Genomic DNA, 13,915 nt, shown 5'->3' with positions numbered 1-13,915 from the left:
CGGTGGGTGGGGCCAACCGCTTGGCTCCGCCCCACCTGGTGTGGACATCAGACTCTGGAGGGAGGCAACAAGGGTTTTGTGTTTGGCTGGTGTCCCTGTCTAATGGGGGTGGGGGTGTTTGTTATCTGTGACGACCTGGCTGGGCCAGGGCGCCACAGCCTCATATAGTCCTCCATACAGAATAATGGGCCACACATAGTCCTCCATACAGAATAATAGGCCCCACATAGCCCTCCATACAGAATAATGGGCCTCACATAGCCCCCCATACAGAATAATAGGCCTCACATAGCCCTCCATATAGAATAATGGACCTCACATAGCCCTCCATACAAAATAATGGGCCTCACATAGCCCTCCATACAGAATAATGGGCCTCACATAGCCCTCCATACAGAATAATGGGCCTCACATAACCCTCCATACAAAATAATGGGCCTTGTCTGCGGGCGGGGAGGACGCCACTGCGCTGCGCTCGCTAATGCTCGGGTCCGGCGCTGCTGCGATGGCTGCTCGGTGGCTCGAGCGGTGGGCCGGATCCGGGGACTCGAGTGGCACTCCTCGCCCGTGAGTGAAAGGGGTGGTTAGTTATTCTGTATGGAGGACTATATGAGGCTAGGCCAGGGCGCCACAGCCTCATATAGTCCTCCATACAGAATAATGGGCCACACATAGTCCCTCCATACAGAATAATAGGCCCCACATAGCCCTCCATACAGAATAATGGGCCTCACATAGCTCTCCATGCAGAACTATAGGCCTCACATAATCTTCCATGCCAAATAAAATTGGCCTGTGGGCCAGATTTAGCCCCTGGGCCAGAGTTTGGCACATGTGGTGTAGGGGGAAATTAAAGTACACCAGCCGGTAGTCACCGGTAAATGTAATTTTAACATTTTACTGCCTTACCTAGGCATGTGGTGTGTGACATAGTCCGACACATCCTTCCTGTTTAATTTATGAAACAAGTGTGATGCCCTGGACTAGCCAGGTGGTCACATACATACCAACATACACCCCCCCACCCTAGACAGTTACAACAGTCAGACAAAAACCCTTGTTGCCTCCCTCCAGGGTCTGATGTCCACACCAGGTGGGACGGAGCCTGGCGGTTGGCCCCACCAACCGAGGAGTTCACAGGCCTGGAGGCGGGAAAACAGACGGAGATCAGTTTTGGAGTTGAAAGTGAGAGGAGTAAAACGTCTGCGTGTGCCTGGGTAGGAGCCCGGGCACTGACAGCAAGGTTGGCAGATGGTGGTGGCCATCTGCAGGAGTTGGCGGAACTCTGCAAAGCCGTAAGGACCGGGGCTGGGCGGTGGCCCACCGGTACCGAACCGGGGAGTGGAGTGAAGCTAAGCACACACAGGCAGGGCCATCGGACCCCGACCAGGCTTGGAGCCTCCGACAATAGTCAAATCCGAGTGTGACAGGAACCCCAGGGGTTTCCCAACAACCAAGTCCCGACAGAAGGCAACTGCTCACACCGTGAGGATATACCGCCACAGGCTAGAGATCCAAGGGCCAGCGCCTGCGGGCAAAACGGGCTCCTACGGCCCAATACGCCGGGGAGCGGACTACCGGTGGGCAACCACAGGAGTCAGAACATTCTAAAAGGTGCAGGGAAAGACAGCCACCATCAGCCGTCCAGGGAGAGCACAAAAACATCACTGCAGCCGGCTGTGGTTCCCGTCCATCCGGCCGTTTGGTTTACCAGAGACTCTGTCATTGATTGTCTGAGTGAGTACACCAGTGCCGTCCGGCACCGCGCCGTGCTGTCCCTGCAACCCTGCACCCCAGCCATCCAGCCTCCCTGTTACACCACCGGGCCCCGGGATCACCAACCCCCTACCCACGGAGGGGACAACATCCTAGCTGCTCCCTACCATCTCTCCCAGGATCCCCGATACCAGCAGTGGTGGTGCCATCATCACCACGTCCCGTCGCGTCACGAACAATCTCCCCAACCAAACCATCCCTTTTCACTCACGGGTGAGGAGCGCTGCTCAAGTCCCCGGGTCCGTCCCACCGCTCGAGCCACCGAGCAGCAGCAGCAAGCAGAAGCCCCGGACCCGAGTGTGGTGAGCGCGTCCCCTCCGCCCGCGACAACTTGGCGTCACGAACAGGATAGAACCGATCTACCTACCGGTAGAGGTGAGCCTTGCAGTCCACGCTGGCGGCGTCCGGCCGAAAAATTTGAAGCGCCGCCATCTTTGGCGCGAAGATTTCCCGCTCGAGCGTCTTCCCCGAGCAGGGAAGGAACGAAAGCGAAGCCCCGCCCCCAAAGAGGAAGTGCTAGAAAGAACCAAGGGGGGGCGGGTGAAGGCCTGCCTAATGTAACCGAGGGCATAAAAAGCAGGAACACCAGGACTCTGCAACATATCCGGTTCCTGGAAGCCTGCCAGCAAGCATGTCCGTCCCGTCCGGTGATGCCGAGATTCCCGAGCCCACGCCAGGAACGGCAGCGTGGATGGAAGCCCGGACTGCACACATGTGCTGCTGCCTGCAAACCCGGTTCTTGATGGAACGCTGGGTGGCCGAGATGGAGGAAGTGGCGGTGGCCGTGCGGAGACGCGAGGTGGAGGCAATGTTGGAGGAGTGGGTAAGCGACCCACGGCCCTGCGTCCGAGAAGGACCGGCCGCTGCGGCTGAGGGGCCCGGTCTGCGTCCGCTCACCCTCCTGTCTCCCCCGCCATCCGTACCAGTTGCTGTTGCCCTTCCACTCGGTCCGCTACCCCCAACATCGGTAGCGGAATCTAACCTGTCCGCCTTAGAGGACCGACCTGCTGGCGCTAACCGGAGACGGCCCGCACCGATTCCACTGCCGTGTAAGGTCCCATCGGAGGTGCCCATCCATGAAGCGAAGCCGTCGACCCCGGAAGTGGCCGCACCCATAGATGACCCGGCCCCGGCAGTCCGCCCGGCCGTGGAAGAACCAGCCGCTGCAGGCCCGAAGCCCCAACCGGTGAGGCCACCTGTCCCTGAACGCTCTGCCTCGGCTGAGGCTGCGCCGGGTCGTCGCTGCAAAGCAGCAGCCCAGGCCATGTCACCTCAGGACCCCCACAAGAGAGTACCGGTCGTGGCCGGTGTGGGCGCAGTCCAGCGGGGCCCGACCCGCGCGCAGGGACATGCAAATGCCTCTTACTGGGACAGGGAGCCGAGCCAGCTGGGCCGTGAAATTGCCGCCAGAGAGCAGCAGAGGGCCGAGGTGCTGGCGCGTGTCATAAAAGAAAAAGACAATCTCCGCAATGCCACCTTTCAGGTGCGGGGTCCGGTGTATGAGGGCCAAGTCAGGAAGTTTGACCCGCAAAGGGGGTTTGGCTTTATCTACGAACCGGGCCTGGAGGCCGAAGTGTTTGTGGCTCGCCGCGACGTGAACTCGCACCTCCCAACGGGCCACCCAGGATGCCGTCCGGATGTCGAGCTGGAGGAGGTCTTCGATGAGTGTGACCTCAAGTAAAGGCAGTGGCCCTCCGTTGCAGCCAAGTTGTCCCCGTTGGGACCCTCAGCACCTTGTTGCTCGTTGAATCAACACTAATCAAACCGAAGTTTCACCAGATTGCCGTCCATTTTAAGACAAATTAGGGGACCCTATGTGTTTTTACCGCCCACATGAGAAACTGCTCATGAACATGGCCGAGAATTAGCAGGCCACCCACGAACTTGTGGGCCTGTAAATAATTTGTGGGCCGGTTTTCCGTTCCGTGCCGCCTCTGGAGAATCAGATTGGAGGAAGGGCCCGCAGCAGAGCAGGCTGGGGCCCGGCCACCACCTGGACCGGTGGCCATCCTCCGGGGTCAGGGGTCCCCCTTGACGTGGGGTCCCCTGAAGTGACAGCCGGGTGCGAAACACCGTACCCTGTTCCCGCTCGGGTAACCTGGACCTGGACTGGGGTAAAGGGGTGCTGCCTGTTTCTTAGGGGCAGCACCAAGGTTTAGGTTATTTGGGTGGGAGAGCAGATGACCACGAACCCGTCCGTTTTAATAAAAATGTTTACCGTTGAAACGTTAAAAGTACCGTGCCTCCCGTAAGGGAAGAACTGAAATATACTTATGTTGAATGTTATGTGTTAAATTATCTTTTACAGAAACAAAAATAAAACCGGTGATGGACGGGCAGCCCGCGGACGGTCTGCATTTTACCAAGGGGGAGTGTGATGCCCTGGACTAGCCAGGCGGTCACATACATGCCAACATGCACACCCCCCACTCTAGACAGTTACAACAGTCAGACAAAAACCCTTGTTGCCTCCCTCCAGGGTCTGATGTCCACACCAGGTGGGGTGGAGCCAGGAGGTTGGCCCCACCCACCGAGGATTTCACAGGCCTGGAGGCGGGAAAACAGACGGAGATCAGTTTTGGAGGTGAAAGTGAGAGGAGTAAAACGTCTGCGTGTGCCTGGGTAGGAGCCCGGGCACTGACAGCAAGGTTGGCAGATGGTGGTGGCCATCTGCAGGAGTTGGCGGAACTCTGCAAAGCCGTAAGGACCAGGGCTGGGCGGTGGCCCACCGGTACCGAACCGCGGAGTGGAGTAAAGCTAAGCACACACAGGCAGGGCCATTGGACCCCGACCAGGCTTGGAGCCGCCGTCAATAGTCAAATCCGAGTGTGACAGGAACCCCAGGGGTTTCCCAACAATCAAGTCCCGACAGAAGGCAACCGCTCACACCGTGAGGATATACAGCCACCGCCACAGGCTAGAGATCCAAGGGCCAGCGCCTGCGGGCAAAACGGGCTCCTACGGCCCTATACGCCGGGGAGCGGATTACCGGTGGGCAACCACAGGAGTCAGAACATTCTAAAAGGTGCAGGGAAAGACAGCCACCATCAGCCGTCCAGGGAGAGCACAACAACAACACTGCAGCCGGCTGTGGTTCCCGTCCATCCAGCCGTTTGGTTTACCAGAGACTCTGTCATTGATTGTCTGAGTGAGTACACCAGTGCCGTCCGGCACCGCGCCGCGCTGTTCCTGCAACCCTGCACCCCAGCCATCCAGCCTCCCCGTTACACCACCGGGTCCCGGGATCACCAACCCCCTACCCACGGAGGGGACAACATCCTAGCTGCTCCCTACCATCTCTCCCAGGATCCCCGTTACCAGCAGCGGTGGTGCCATCATCACCACGTCCCGTGGGTGGCGTCACGAACAATCTCCCCAACCAAACCATCCCTTTTCACTCACGGGTGAGGAGCGCTGCTCGAGTCCCCGGGTCCGGCCCACCACTCGAGCCACCGAGCAGCAGCAGCAGAAGCCCCGGACCCGAGCGTGGCGAGCGCGTCCCCTCCGCCCGCGACACAAGCACTCAAACTCACAAAGACTGTGCAGACAATACAAGATCTGTCAAAAATTAGAAGGAAGAAGGACTCTGATACACCCTTCATTAGACATAAGGGAGGGTCTCATACACATTATGTTAAAATGGTTAGCTAGTGGGATTGCTAGACTCATAAAGACTATGCACTAAGTTCAAGGGCTGCCAAAAATTAAAAGGAGTTACTGCAAAACCCCCTAAAAGACATGTAGATAAGGGCCTTAGACAACAATTTTTGAGTGGGACTCCTAGACTGGTAAAGCCTACGCATGAAGTGCAATGGTTGCCAAAAAGTAGGAGGGACTGGAATATAGCCAGGAAGAGATGTAGAGGAGATTCAATTGTGGTACAATATTAGAAAGAATCTAACTCCAAAACTGGCAAAGGCTATGCACTCAGTGCAAGACCTAGTGAGAATTCCAAAGACAGATTGCAATACATACAACAAAAGATGCAGAGGAGGGAGCGCCTGTGACTACATTTTGTGTAAATTATAAAAAGAGTCAGACTCCTACCCTGGTTCACCTATGCAGGCTACCCTGATAAGTGGAATAGTAAGGTTGCTGTCTAGCATCTCGGCACTATCTTGCCTCTCCCCAGCAGGGACACCAACTCTCTCAACCTACAGCCATCCGCCCTACCCATTCCACCGGCCATTCCTACAGCACCCAGAAAAAACATCTTCCTGGAGAATAAACTTCCATCAGGCCTAATGACGAGGGGGTGTAAGAGTGGGAGGGTACTGAAACACCAGTGTCTCTGCACTACCTTGCCTCTCCTGCAATGCTGACTCACTTACCGCGTAGTACCCCACACTCCCACAGCCGTCCATATGCTTCCTTGCCTCCTCTTCCTGGGGCCCGTGCACAACATAAAAGTCACCCAGGAATGCACATAGGGCATGTGCATCTTACTTGCTCTTAAAGGGCCAGTGCGCTATTTCCTGGAAGTGCCTCTCAGCTTATTGCTGAGTGGCACTGGATAGTTAAGGCATCCTCCCACTAGGGGAGTTGCCTGTGCAATGCCTTTAGTTAGTCAGTCCACCGATCTGCTAGCAAATTGTCACGTCTAGATAGACCTTGCAAGTAACTGCATTGGTGAGGGCATGGGTGATGTTGTGGGACACATGTGTAGCACCCCACAGGGACAAAGGGCTTACTCGTCACCAGGCCAATGGTTTTGTGGGGTATGCTGTGACTGGCCTGACCCGGCTCCATGGTCCCATTGGCTACATGTAAATGACAAACAGACAGGTGCTAGGCGTAGAGGGGGATGGAAGGATGGCGATGGGTCCTTGGGAAGCGTGTCACCGGTTGCAGCGGTGACTGGGTTCTAGGTCTCCTCTGCCACCGACCCTTCCTGCGACTTTTCCTCTCCCAGGAGCAGTGTTGGATGGGAATGGGGAATGCTTTGCCGTGGTGTGCGGCCAGGAATTAGCCGCCACTGCGAGATGTTGCTCTCCTCCGGGGCTGATGTTAACGCAGCATAGATAGTCCAGCTCCCCACAGGTGAGCCACAGGGAGGATGAGGACAATGGGGACAGCTGATGGCGCTGAAGTGCGAGGCGGCGGCACCGGCAATGACGAAGATGACACAGGGGGCTGCGGTTCAAAGTTCTATTTACTCACAGTTCTTAAGGTGCCCCAGAGATGCCACTCTCCGCCGCCATGAATGGACTCCAGACGGTCTCAGGTGAATCAGAGGCAATCACCTGTGTCTGTGGAAATGTGTGAGACCTTCCTCTTTGCACCTTGTTGTAATTGGTGGGCCCCCGTGGCTTGAAGCGTCTTGTGTTCCCTCTTGGTTTCACAGTCCTGGCCCATATGGCAGGCAGCTTGAACATCTCTTGGGTCGGACCTCTGTCCCCGTTCCCGGGTTCCCTCTTTGCTGCTGTACCCCGGACACTAACATTGGTGAGGAACCCTGATGATTCCCTCACCGGGCAGATTTATCAGATGAGCTTGAAGTGTCTTTCTGAACTAGATCTCTGCGTCTCGTCTGTGTTCGGTCCCATGAGTATTCACACCGTACTCTCCCGGCAACCGTACTCCTTCTGTCCCACCATCTCTACCAGCTGATTTTGTCTCTTGCCCTCTTTCAGTCTCCCTCCTACAGACTCAGTGCGATGTTGTGGCCCCTGGCCCTGGCACTATTTCCACCTATCTCCCGTCCCAGGCCCAGGGCTGATTTAGGTCTGCTCAAGCTGTTTGCTCACTTCTCTGTCCCGAGCTGTTCTGTCCCCTAAAGTGAAACTGACTGTGTTTTTCTCATTGAGAGCGGCCCCCACCTCAGGAATGACTCAGCAGTGCTAGGGGATTTCCAAGCCTGGTTTCCTGTGTGTGGTGACTCATGCTAGATGCATGTTCTGTGTGAGTGCAGAAACCAGTGATTAACCTCTTCTCAACCCGGGAGAGAATTACAACTTAAACCAGATGCAATTCCCTGTGGCGACTGAGCCTCAGGGGTGCCACATTCCCCCACAGCAAATTGCAGCACTCCGGGGCTGCAAAACAAAACACAGAGTATACCGCAATTTTCGGTTATGCATATAACAAGTAACAAATACCAATATTCCCTTTATGGGAGTCAGGTTCACTTAAACGTTGCAATAATAACATGTCAGGTCAGCAGTATTATTCATAGGCAATATACGATCAGCAGTTGCATAAGAGAGAAAAAACCCCAAAACAAAACATTCACTATTTCTTAACCGCTGGCTCCCGAGGGTCGACTCCTGCCCCCAGGCATTGTCCATGTGTGGAACATCCCCAATCACAATGCCCCACTTGGTCACAGCAACAGCAAATCCTTTGGCAAACATTTGCAATTCTCCAATTAGGGGATACACCGGGAACAAAGTGTACAGTCTCTTGTCAAAGTCAGGATTCCTGGGTAAACAAGTCTTTGACTCCCGCCCTTTCTTGGAGGTACGGGGTTTCCTGCCAGTTTCCAGCAGTGGGGCTCACTTTCGCGCACCTATCTGGCCTCCACCCACGAAGGCATGCCTCCTCCTTTTCCCACGCTAGACAGAAAATGGCGGCCATTGTTTTTAAGCCAACAGTCCATAAGTCACATAACAAAAATCTGGTTTGTGCTGCCAGGTGGAAAGTTTTTAAGGCATGCAGTACCCGCGGTTGCGGGCACGAGACCCTGCTCACAGTGCCAATCCCCTTCTGCCACCCACAACCCGCGGTCCCTGGGAGGCATGTCGCCAGTTGCTGTGACGACTGGGTCTCGGCCGCCTCTACACATGTTTGTGGGGCTGCCACATCTGGAGAAAGATTGATGGTTAGGGAATGACTACTGAGGGAAAGCCGCTGTCATCAGGATGCAGAAATTCTCAGTGTTTGCAAGCTTAATTGGCAACATTTCTAGGGAAAGCAGTCTAGAGTTTGGGCCTATGGGTTGGTGGCAGAGTATTTCACCTGCAGACAATGATTGTAGTCCACCTAGTTGGGTATTTGGGTGACATGTGCCTCAGCATGCTGGTAGTGGTCAGGCTGGTACTAGTCTTGGTCTGGCCCCTACTGAGCTTGGTACAGCAGAGGTTTTAAAACTTTCTGTAAAAAAAGCACCAGACAGGCAAACACCTAATCCTTTTTCTGGGATCTTGCCACATGTGGGTGCTCTTGGGAACAGTTGTCTGCCTTCTCCATCTAGCCCACCCACTGCCTCTTGCTGCCAGTTGTGGTGCTGCGGATCCATTCCCCTCTGAGCTGCTTTCCTCACTCTGCACCTTGCCATGTTGGGTCAATGATTTCATCGTCCACTAACTCGTCTTCCATTTCCATACTCTGTTCCTTCTCCTGATTTCTAGACTGAATCTGACATACTGGCAACTGTGTCTCATCATCATCCACTGCTTGAGACATTAATTGCCATTCACCACCTTTGCCTTCTTCTGACCGTGGCTGCTCAAATATTTGGGCATCACCACACACAATCTTCTCATGTGCCTCATAAACATTCACATTAAGGGGCCAGAAAAAAAGCCATAAATGGAAAGGTAAAGAGCTCTTTGGAGTGTCCAAGTGTGTAGTTACTTAACTTCTTAGACTTGCCATGGTGGAGGGAAGAAGGATCAGGGTAATGATTATGTGGTTCTGACTGTTGACTAGTCAGTCACATCAAGAGGAGGAGGGAGGAGAGAAGATCCAGCACCGACGTAATAAAAAAATTCTTTATTCAAAATTCATAAAGAAAGGTAATTCCAATAAGCAAGGTTGCTTATGAATAAGGAGTCTACTTTCTCCGAAACGCGTCAAGCGTAAATATATTCTGCACTTGGTTGGAATTACCTTTTTTATGAATTTTGAATAAAGATTTTTTTTATTACCTCGGTGCTGGATCTTCTCTCCTCCACTCCTCCTCTTGATGTGACTGATTATTCAGCTATGGAAGCCAAACCACTTGTTCCGTGCACCGGACCAGAAGTTGGAGATACTTGCTTTGGAGTGGTGAGCTGAACTAAATTCCTTATTTGTGTTTCTTGACTAGTCAGATTGCACCTTGTGGAAGACAGGGTGGTGCTGTTAAACAGATTGGAAGCATTATTTGCCATCCAGCCCACAACCTGTTTGCACAGTGCTAGCTTCAACAGTGGTGTCCCGCACCCCCCTGCAAAATGAGAGTCTAGATTATGTGTCTTAGGGTACCGTCACACTTAGCGACACTCCAGCAATCCCACCAGCGATCTGACCTGGCAGGGATCGCTGGAGCGTCACTACATGGTCTCTAGTGAGCTGTCAATCAGGCAGATCTCCACAGCGATCAGAAATCAGCCGCCAGCCACCAGCGACCCGTGTAACGACGCTGTGCTTGGTAAAAATAGTACACATCGAGTAACTAAGCAAAGCGCTTTGCTTATAGTTACCCGATGTGTACCTTTGCTACGTGTGCAGGGAGCAGGGAGCCGGCTGGGAGAAGCTGTGGACGCTGGTAACCAAGGTAAATATCGGGTAACCAAGCAAAGCCTTTGCTTGGTTACCCGATGTGTACCTTGGTTACCAGCGTCCGCAGAAGCCGGCTCTCTGCTCCCTGCATATTCAGATCGTTGCTCTCTCGCTGTCAAACACAGTGATGTTTGCTTCACAGCAGGAGAGCAACAACCAAAAAATGGTCCAGGACATTCAGCAACGACCAGCGACCTCACAGCAGGGGCCAGGTCGTTGCTGGATGTCACACACAGTGACATCGCTACCAAGATCGCTGTTGCGTCACAAAAACCGTGACTCAGCAGCGATGTCGCTAGCGATGTCACTTAGTGAGACGTGGCCTTAAGATGTGCTTCTGTGGCGCCCTGGACTAGCCAGGTAGCCACAGACAAAACAACACACGCCCCCCCCACCCCCAGACAGCTACATTAGTCAGACAAAAACCCTTGTTGCCTCCCTCTAGGGTCTGATGTCCACAGTTCACAGGCCTGGAGGCGGGAAAGGCAGTAGATGAGTTCAGGATCAGGAGGTGAAAGTGAGAGGTCACAAACTGCAGGTGTCTGGGTAGGAGCCCAGGCACTGACAGCAAGGTTGGCAGCTGGTGATGGCCGTCTGCAGGAGTTGGTGGAACTCCGCAGAGCTGTAAGGACCGGGGCTGGGTGGTGGCCCACCGGTACCAGACCGGGGAATGGAGTGAAGCTAAGCACACAGGTTTGGAGCCGCCGTCAATAGTCAAATCCGAATGTGACAGGAACCCCCGGGGTTCCCTAACAACCAAGTCCCAATTGAAGGCAACCGCTCACACCGTGAGGATACACAGCCACCGCCACCGGCTAGAAATCCAAGGGCCAGCGCCTGCGGGCAAAACAGGCTCCTCCGGTACCTATACACCGGGGAGCGGACTACCGTTGGGAAGCCATTGGAGTCAACACAGTACACAAAGGTGCAGGGAGAGACAGCCACCATCACCTGTCCGGGGAGAGACACTGCAGCCGGCTGCGGGACCCGTCCATCCAGCCGTTTGGTTTACCGGAGACCTTGTGCATCTTTTGCTGAGTGAGTACACCCGTGCCATCCGGCACCGCGCCGCGCTGTCCCTGCAACCCTGCACCTCACCGACCCTGCCTCTCCGTCACACCACCGGGCCCCGGGACCACCAACCCCTACCCACGGAGGGGGAAAACAACATCCCAGCTGCTCCCTACCATCACTCCCGGGATCCCCGTCACCAGCAGCGGTGTTGCCCATTTCACCACAACCCGTGGGTGGCGTAACGGACTAAATCCCCAAACAAACCACCCCCTTTTCCCTCACGCTTGAGCCACCGAGCAGCGGCAACTATTTGTCTATCCAATTCTAAAGCGAAACACTTTGTACGATTATATCAGGAGGTGTAAAATGTGTGGCTCACACATTTCAGAGTTAATTTCATTCTAAAACAAATAATGATGATGCCTCTTGGCTCAGATACAAGGGTTTACATATGCGCAAACATCTGCAGAACTGATCACTTTATTAGCAATGCAAACAATATATTCTCCATAAAGTTATATATAAACCGTGCTCGTGGAGTATTTGGCATCCTGCACCACTTGTAATAAATATTACATTGGCTGCACCAAGAGGAAATCAGAACATGTGTCTGCTTCATCTCTAGACACAATAATTGCCGGCTGTTCCTCCTTGGGCTTATCTAAGCATTATAAGGAAAAATCAAGGTAATATAACTCTTTACAAGTTAAAGGGATCTAACATGTTAACAGATCCAATGGGGATTGGTTTAAAGCCTTACTTACCAGAGAGGCTTACTATATACTTCAGTTACATGCTCCCAAACGGCCTGAACTATTGCAATGACTTGACATATTTTTTCTCTATATGCTTCTTCATTTGAATCTTTTTAAATGTATGCCTTCTGATAAATCTCTTCGTAACATTGTATCTCATGACAATGCTGGGATGTATATGTCTAGTGTAAGTATTTAATGCACATTCTGATGCATTTCTTTGATGCATTTTTTAAATGTTTTGATGATGATGATTATGATGATGATGAGGACAACATGGACATTAATTCTGAGTATTTGTAATGACATGTAGGATGTCTGCTTGCTGTTTGTATTTGGCTTGATGCCATTCATTATTATGCGTTCTCCCAGGGGAGGGAGGAACGTAAAGGGAACCTGTCACCAGGTTCTTCCCTTATAACATGCAGCCACCACCAGTGAGCTCTTATATACAGAATTTAAAATATTAGCCAACAATCCAAAAATATCATTATATATAATCCAAAAGGACACATGTCTGCATGGATATGTGCATATTCTAGAATAGGCAACTCTGTATGACGTAAAAAACACCTTTATTATACTCCCCTAGGGGGGCGGTCCGGTCCCATGGGTGTCGCTGCTCTCAGTCTGGCGCCTAATCTCTTCTTGCAATCGCCATCCTCCTACCTAGCCTCATCAGCACAATGTGTAATGCATCATTCACACAGAGGCCACCATTGTGCTACTACGCATGCGCACTTTGATCTGCCTGGCTAAGGGGAGAGCAAAGTACTGTAATGCACAGAAGCAAGGAAAGGTGAAAGTCCGCCTACGCATGTGCACTACAGTACTTTGATGTTCCCTAAGTCAGGCAGATCAAAGTGTGCATACACAGGAGCGCAGTGGAGGCCTCTCTGAATGACGCAGGACACATCGTGCCAATGGGTCTGGGCAGGAGGACAGTGATCACACATGATGGAAGAGGTGCCGGACCGAGAGCAGCGACAACCATCAAACAGAAGCACCCCTAGGTGAGTATTATAAAAGTGTTTCTAACGTTCTACACAGTGGCCTGGGCTCTGATATACAGTATTCTAGAATGCTGTATATAAGAGCTTACTGGTGGTGACGGCAGCTCATAAGGGAAAATCCTGGTGACAGGTTCCCTTTAACAGCCATATGTCAGCTCCGGTCTCTCAGATAGGTGTATATATATTTCTCAACAAGTAAAGAGACAGTTGCACTCTGAAATGCTAAGCTACGTTATGGTGTAATGAGTATAGGAATATGAACATGCATTACTGCCAAGAAAGTACAAATAAAATTTGAGATACTTAGCATATAAAAGAGGCCGGTTTTATGTGAGCCCAACAGCCAACGTCAAGGCATATCTCTTAAGTTTGGGGCACTGTCTACTCCAGTGCCTCTCTTTAGGTTAAAAAACCTCCAATATATGGACGGATAGGAACCTGCTAATAAAGAATTAAAAACACCTAAGGCTCATGAGAAGGTGTGCTCAATTATATGGGCATAACCCCATAATCTAAGGAAAAAGACTGATGGCACTTCCTAACATGCAAGTGTGAACAGGTGCATACTGAGCATGAGATGTATTATAACAAATAAAGAGACAGTTGCTGTTGGGCTCACATGAAACTTTTTTATATGCTAAATATATCAATTTTTATATGTATTTTTTTGGCAGTAATGCATGTTTAAATTCCTATAATCATTGTTAACATATCTTAGAATTTCAGAATGCAACTGCATCTTTATTTGTTATCATATATCTCATGTTCAGTATGTACCTGCACGCTTGGTCCTCAGCCCAGTACGAGCCACTTGCAGTGTATGAACGGCTCACACTGGGGGTAACAACAGCACGATCAGATGTAGTGTGAACA

General features: G+C 52.3%; 1 protein-coding gene across 7 annotated transcripts in view; it reads left to right on the top strand.

The window, feature by feature from the left end:
• LOC142256609 (galactoside alpha-(1,2)-fucosyltransferase 2-like) overlaps nt 1–13,915 on the top strand; it is a 254,802-nt gene that overhangs the window by 11,786 nt on the left and 229,101 nt on the right. The window contains exon 1 of one of the 7 annotated variants that reach the window (XM_075328374.1): nt 11,886–11,960. The exons of the other annotated variants lie outside the window; for them this stretch is intronic. The gene's annotated coding sequence lies outside the window, so the exon portion shown is untranslated. Of the gene's footprint in view, nt 1–11,885; nt 11,961–13,915 lie in introns of those variants that run through there. 7 annotated transcript variants of the gene reach the window in all.

The sequence above is a fragment of the Anomaloglossus baeobatrachus genome, chromosome 11 (assembly GCF_048569485.1).
Source record: "Anomaloglossus baeobatrachus isolate aAnoBae1 chromosome 11, aAnoBae1.hap1, whole genome shotgun sequence".
NCBI classification, from domain to species: domain Eukaryota; kingdom Metazoa; phylum Chordata; class Amphibia; order Anura; family Aromobatidae; genus Anomaloglossus; species Anomaloglossus baeobatrachus.
This window is presented reverse-complemented; position numbering and strand designations above follow the sequence as displayed.